Below are 7,439 nucleotides of genomic sequence, written 5' to 3' on the forward strand. Positions count from 1 at the left end.
AGCTCTTTATGGACGGCGTTGTAGAACGCCCATCAATTGGTCCGAATCCGGGGAAAGGCCTTTCTTTGGCCCGGATTTGGTGAAAGATGCCGAAGACCAAGTTAAGATCATTCGCGAAAATCTTCGCATTGCCCAATCCCGTCAAAAGCTATATGCCGATCGTCGCCGTCGTGAACTCCATTTCAAAGTCGGTGATTATGTCTATCTTAAGGTCTCTCCTTTCAAGGGTACTCGTCGCTTCCGGGTCAAGGGTAAATTGGCACCTCGTTTCGTCGGACCGTTCCAAGTCACTAAAAGGATTGGAATGGTGGCTTATCAATTGGATCTTCCCCAATCACTTTCCACCGTTCACAACGTGTTCCACATATCTCAATTGAAGAAATGCCTTCGTGTTCCTACCGACGCCATCGACCTTGAATCACTCAATCTCCAAGCGGGTCTTACCTACGAAGAGCATCCTATTGCCATCCTAGATCATGTGGAAAGGAAAGTAAAGCGAAGCATGGTGAAGTTTGTGAAAGTTCAATGGAGCAACCACTCCGAAGATGAAGCCACATGGGAACGCGAGGATCGTTTGCGTCAAGACTACCCCGACTTCTTCTTCCAATGAGTGAGTCCTCAAGCTTCTCCCACCGCACCCAACCTTCTTTAAGAAGTTCATCCTTCTAGATATCTTATATGTGTACACAATCACAATCGAAGAGAAATTAGGGATGCCCTACCACGCCACCGCCCATGCTTTGTACATCCTTTCTTCGATGATTATCTTGTCTAGGTGAATATGGCCTTAGTACACTCGAAGACTTATCGTTCTCTATCTACTAAATCTCGGGACGAGATTTTCTTAAGGGGGGGAGAATTGTCACGACCCAAAAATTAAAAGCACGGGATTAAAAATTAAGCAACATCATCATGAGCATCATCCAAGCATTATGGAGCATCATATGCACTTAATTACATGTGACCATCCATTTTCTTGTGTGAATTATGTATAAGTTGTGAAGTAAGTTTAAATTTCGCTATGTGACTGTGCCCCCAAATATTTTATTCAAATACTAGATTTCAAATGGTGATTTGTAGATATTTTTGTGCAATTTTTGAATGCCTAACCCGAGCCATAAAATTCTTGGAAAGTTTGAAAACTGCAATGTTGTTTGAATTTTTGTGAACAATCCATAACAGATTTTTGAGCTCTTGTTGTTGCATTGTGTCCTTGATGATTTGATCTAGCTTCCATAAAAATTTGGTGATTTTTGGAGCCCGGGAAGTGCACGTTTTTGAATTTGTAAGTCGAGCCGTTGCCTTTCCTTTTTCCCCTCCTCCCGGCCCCACCTGTCAGCCCTCCCCCTCTCCTCCGCGCGCCCGGGCCCGCGCGTCAGCCACCCTCTCCGCGCCGCCCGCGCCTCTGCGCCCGCCCGTTGGGCGCCCGCGCGGCGCGGCACGCCGGCGGCCGCTGGGCCGTCCAGCGTGGCCGCCGCCCCCTCGTGTCCCGCGCGCCGCGCCTTTTCTCCTCCCCCGCGCTCGCCGTTTCCTCTTCCTCCTTCCCCATTCAAACCGCACGCCCCGCCCCTTCCTCTCCCTCCAGTCCGAGCCGCCGCCGCCGCCGCAATCCGCCGCCGCCGCTTCGTCTCCGCCCAATTCCGCGCGGCCACACCACCCCCTCACCTTCCCCGCCCCGCTCCGCCCGCCCGCCGGCCTTCCCCTCGCCCGCAGCACCCTCCCCTGCGACCGCCTCCTTCCGCCGCCGCCGCGCTCCGTCGCGCCGCCGCTCGCCGCCTCGCTCCGCCCGCCGGCGCTGCGGGTGAGTCTCCCCGTCGCGCCGCGCCCCTCGTGCGCGCGTCGCCCCGCCTGTTCGCGCCCCCCCTGCCGCCCTCCGTTGCCGGCCGTCGCCGCGTCGCGCCGCGCCGCCGCCGCGTGCGCGCGCGTTCGCGCGCGGGCCGCGCCGTGGGCGCGTGCTGGCGCCCCTCGTGGCGGGTCAAGGCCGCGGCCGGCCTTGACTCCGCCTGGGCCGCGCGCTGGCCGCCTGGGCCCACCTGTCGGTGCCCAGGGGTGCTAGATCCGGGTGGATCTAGCGCCGGCCGCCTCGTTACCCGTTATCATTTCATGTGATCTTGTTAATTGCATAGGAAATGTTGTACGCCTCCAAAAATTGCGAAGTTTATTTTGTTTGAATCCTCTATAGTAGATCTGCTTAGATAAATTAAGTTCATGCATGTTAGAGTTCTGTATTTTAAGTTATAAATTATTCTTGTTAAACCAAGTTAATCCTTAATCTTATCTTGTGGAGCTCTAAAAATGTCAAACTAAAGTTTGTTATATTCCCTGTAAAGTGCTTTTTCTCCTAGTGCAAGTGGTGTATATGTTCCAGTACTGTTTGATAGGTTTTTAATGTGTTTTTAGTGTTGCTGCCTGCAATCTTATAAAATGAATATCTTTTGATAGAAAATTGATAAAATGGTAAAACCACTTCTGTTATCATTGTTATCATGTCTTTTACCTCTGGTAATTTTATTAGGATTTTTGAAAATGCTTTTCATGGTTTGTAAGATTTATCTTGAGTTTAGTGGCTGAAATTTGTAAATATCATAAGTAATTCTACAAATAAGTTTTTGATGCAAACTCAACTCTCATGAGTTTATTTTGAGATCCTCTGGGTGCAGAAATTAAATCATGATTTGTTCTGGTTAATTTGTTGCATGAGCAAGTTTGCCTTCGGGCTTAGTATTTAAATTAGTAATCGAGCTTGTAGTGCCATGATGGTATTACTTTCGCGTTGATGTGACATTTCTCTTTTATTATTATATCATTGCATATCATCTCATTTTCACATCATTGGCATCATCCTAATGCATACATTTCATTCATGCATTTTAGTGACCGAGACGCCGGAGGACGCACCCGTTGAGCCCACCGAGTTCGTTGAGACCGAGCCGGGAGCCGAGTGTGTGGTTGAGCAAGAAGAGAACCAAGGCAAGCAGCTAAGCATGATTTCCTTGACCTATTTAACTTGCTTAAATTTAGTTATTTCACTTGGGTATCTATGCTTATGATAAATACTTATCTATTGCATCGTTGGTCCTATTTTTCATGCAATGTCCTCCCTTGATTTGTATATCCATGTCCTTGGCACACGTAGCTAGTTGCAACTTAATTAACTAAATGCTTAGTTATGCTTAGAGTTGGTATATATCTTGTAGGGAAAGTTGGAATAGGATCACTTGTTTCACCACCTATGATTATCTTGAGCATATTATCCGGTGTCGGGTTGTTGGTTGGATCGGTCTAGTTGGAAGTGTGTTTTTGGGGTTTGAGCGGAAGGTAGGGCCTAGAGAAAGGAGTCTCGGAGGCTTAGTCCGCTTAAACCGATTAAGGACCGTCCGTGGATGACCTTGGGAATTGAGCACTTATCGTACTACCACATATCCATTCATGGGGTGGATAAACCAAATACCCTCTAGTTGTAATCGTTGATGCACGGTCCTAGACGCGTGGCCGTGGGGCTTTGTAGAGAGCCTTAGGGGTGTCCCCGGTGGACCTAGGTAACTCTCCGCGCAAGTTAGGCGTGATGTTCAACGGTTAGAACTCGTCGGGAAAGGTTGACGCGAGTACCCCCTCACCCCACGTGATCGGTTGGGTGAGTCGCATGGTCCTTGTGTCGTGTGGGTAAAGTTGTACACCCTTGCAAGGTTATTGAATCAATTCGAATTGCCGCGCTCTCGGTTATGAGCAAGCTCAAGTTTTGACGAATTCTTCGTAGTGTATTGATCTTGGTCGCATGTGGTTTATGATGCTTATGCCACCTCTTATGGTTGGTCAATGTTTAATTAAAATTTTGTGGTGGGTTGGGCAAGATAATAAAAATGCTAGGATTGCTAGAATAGGTTTTGGTTAGGAAGTTCATGCTTATGCTATCAACTTAACCCTAAAGCTTTCTTGTGAGCCCTCATTTGCATACTCCTTGTTTATTTATTCGCGTAAGTCTTGCGAGTACCTTTGTACTCATGTTGCTATATTTCTTAACTAAGTTGCAGGTGAGCCGGAAATTGTTTTTGGCCACTTCTACCCCGCCGATCCCGGTGTGGGCGAGGAGTAGGTCCTTGTGGTGTCGACGGCGTCCTTGAGCAAGACTCCGTTTCGTTGCGCGTTTTATTTTTTCCGCTGCGTACCCGTCTTTTGGGAAATTATCTTGTCACACTAAACTTCATGATCTATGTCCCTTTTATTTTGGATTGTGAGCCCAAGGCTTGTAACTCGTGTTGAACCGTAATTTCAATTTGAACTTGCTGCTTAAAATTGCTCTTTGTGGTACAATGGCGAAATACTAGATTGTGAACGGTATGTGTATATGCATGATCTTGGGCATATGGTGGAGCACATACCGGGACTACCGGATTTAGCCTCATTTTGGGTGAATGTCGTGTTGGTCGTCACGATTTAGATGTGGGTTAACACGTGGCACGCCGAAGCGCGAGCGCGTGTTAGCTCTCCTCTTAATTATAACGACCGGCGACTCGTCTAAAATGGTGTTAAATTGGGCGGTTCTCACACTTATCCTTAGTGAAAGTAGTAGGTTACAAGTCTTGCCGCATGAAATCAGCTCGCTGGTCAACCTGACCCGCCTCTATATTAGAGTTGGTGGTGAAGTAAGCAAGGAAGGAATAGAGATCCTAGCAAGTTTACCCATCCTAGTCTCTCTTACTGTTCGCTTATCAGATGACAAAGAAGGAGATTCAGGCATCTTCCACCCAAGGCATGCAATCAAGAGTCAAGGGTTCCAGAGTTTGGTCAAATTTACATTCCGCTGTTGGTGTGAGGCAGCGTTGGAATTTGAGCCGGGAGCCATGCCAAAGCTCCAAAGGCTCAAGCTGCAACTCCTGGCACGGTGCCGGTGCAAGTATGGGCATGGTGGCCTGGTCCTTGGGCTGAGGAATCTGGCATGCCTCAAATATGTCGCTCTCAGTATTAACTGTGAGGCTGCTACTGCTAATCAGGTGCAGGCTTTCGACGATGACATCAGGGGTGCAGCAGGTGCACACCCTAACCGTCCCATACTCCAGGTTGAAAGAATACTTCAACATTGATGACTTAGGGGTTGAAGCAGACGACCATCCGACCATTCCATACTAGAAGCACCATGACCATGAATGCATAAACTGGTCGTGTCAATTTGTGCCGTAGCTTTAGTTTTTTTTATTTGGATAAAGGGGTAGTCTATTTCATTAAGTAAATAAAAGAGATCCTAGCCTCTATATACTATGGTACAACCATATTTTGGACACATTGTAATGGCTGCAACCAAAATTTGTCTCCTAAAATTATTCACGTGTCCATTTAACCATGTCTTGGACACTCATTGGACGGAGGGTGTAACTAAAAAAAATGGAATATTTGCCAAATAAACTTAGCAAGATTCCCTCTAAGAACGAATGTTGTATATTTTTATCAGAATTACAAAAGCAACACTTTTTTTATCTCAATGCTAATTTCCTCTCTAAGTTATCTTTGGTGACAATAATCTCTTTATACATAAACAAGGTAATAAATCTTAATCTTTAGTTCATGTTTTAATTTAGAAAAAAAATCCAAATTACTCCCCTCGTTTGTGTCCAAAGTCCGATAACCTCATAAACTATTTGTGGGAACAATTTACTCCCACAACTATGTCAATAGGCCCAAATGACACCTTAATATGATTTATCTTTTTCTCTCTCCACACACAAGTGAAGTCCTAAATTAAAATTTTACAGGACGATAGCAGACATCATAACATATATAAAAAAATACATATTGAAAATTTCATCATTACTTTGATTGGATGGTATATTTAACAATGCATGCCACGACTTTTTAGATCCTTTTTCCAAAACCTTAGGATTTGGATTCAACGACTCGGGGGCTGCACGACACGTGTCATCAATAACTTATTTTTTGAATTCATTTGGAAGATAAAGACTGGAAGATTCAAGATTAATTTGACCCTCAGCTTGATTTTTCGATTCAACTTAAGTCTCGGGGGATACTCCATATGGAGTGCGAGTTTCATCGCACCCATATAAAAGAAGACTACTCGGGGTACGAGCATCTCATAGCCTCGAGGCAGCCAAGGAAGTACTCGAAAAATATCTTCAAGACGAAGTTCGGGAGAACTTGAAGACGCCTTCAAAAGTACTCGGAAGCTTGCAGTACTCAGCCACGAAAAGTTCGAGGGGTTGTAAGATCCGGGCTATGGGACTGCGCATATGACATGAATATTCTAGAATAAGGGATGGAGCATGTCCCCTACCTTATAACTATTGTAAGCTACTCGGCCACGAGTAGACTAGTCGGAACAGAAGGAAACTACCCAAGTAGTACTTGGGTAGGACTCTTGGATTCGTATCTGGCTAGAATCTCAGTAATCCTGTCCTCCAAATTATATAAGGACGGGCAGGGATCCACTCCAAAACAATCCACATCTAAGGCAATACAAATCACCACACAGGATGTAGGGTATTATGCTCCTTGCGATCCGAACCTGTCTAAATCTTTATGTTCCTTTCACCTTCGAGTTCCAGATCTCGGCGACACCCCCACCTAAAATCTACCACCTCGGGGTATCCCTCAGTGGGCTCGGCGGTAAAACACTGACACAATTATTTCGAGTATAAATAAAAGGAAAAGTTCAATTTTCACTCTTGAACTAGCAGGATAGTTCGATTTTCAACTCTCAACTACAAAATCGGACAACGTTGGTCATCTTACCGCTGAAATTGGGCAAATTTAACCCCTTGTATGGTTTTCAAAGGTATTTTTTTCATTATTTAAAAATTTAAATTTGCTTGGTTTCAACTTTTCGATGGCCCACCGATATTTGATTTTATAGTTAAAGGTTGAAAATCAGACTTTTGTCACAATTGAAGGTTGTAAACTGGATTTTCCCCAAATAAAAATATTCCATTAAAAATAGAAATTGTTCTAAGTACAAAATAAAACATTCAAGAAAAAATGGTTGTTGAACAAACGAAAATATTCTAAGAGAAAATGGTTCCCAATAAGAAATATGTACCCAAAAATAGAATTTGTTTTGAGAAAATATTATTAGGAAAAAACAAATTTCTTCTCCCGCGGCTCTTCTCCCACGTGTAACCGAAATAGGACAAAACGAAACAGGAAAAACCGGAAAACCGAACTGCACAGCCGGTCCCGCCTCCCCACTGACCAGCCTCGTTGCGCCATGTGCCACGGCCGATTTGGTTGCATGGCAAAGAGCCAAAGAGGAACCACCGGTAGGGTCCACGCTGTTGCACCACCAAATTGTGAAATCCGACAGCGATTACGTACTGACCCTTGGCCGGCCAGAGCAGTAGCTTGATCTCTTGATTGGTAACTTGTCATGTTTTCCGCATGGGGGTGGTGTCTCCCATCAGCGTGGAGATGACATGAGAAACAATAAGCAAGCG

This window comes from Panicum hallii, chromosome 3 (assembly GCF_002211085.1).
Source record: "Panicum hallii strain FIL2 chromosome 3, PHallii_v3.1, whole genome shotgun sequence".
Classification (NCBI taxonomy): domain Eukaryota; kingdom Viridiplantae; phylum Streptophyta; class Magnoliopsida; order Poales; family Poaceae; genus Panicum; species Panicum hallii.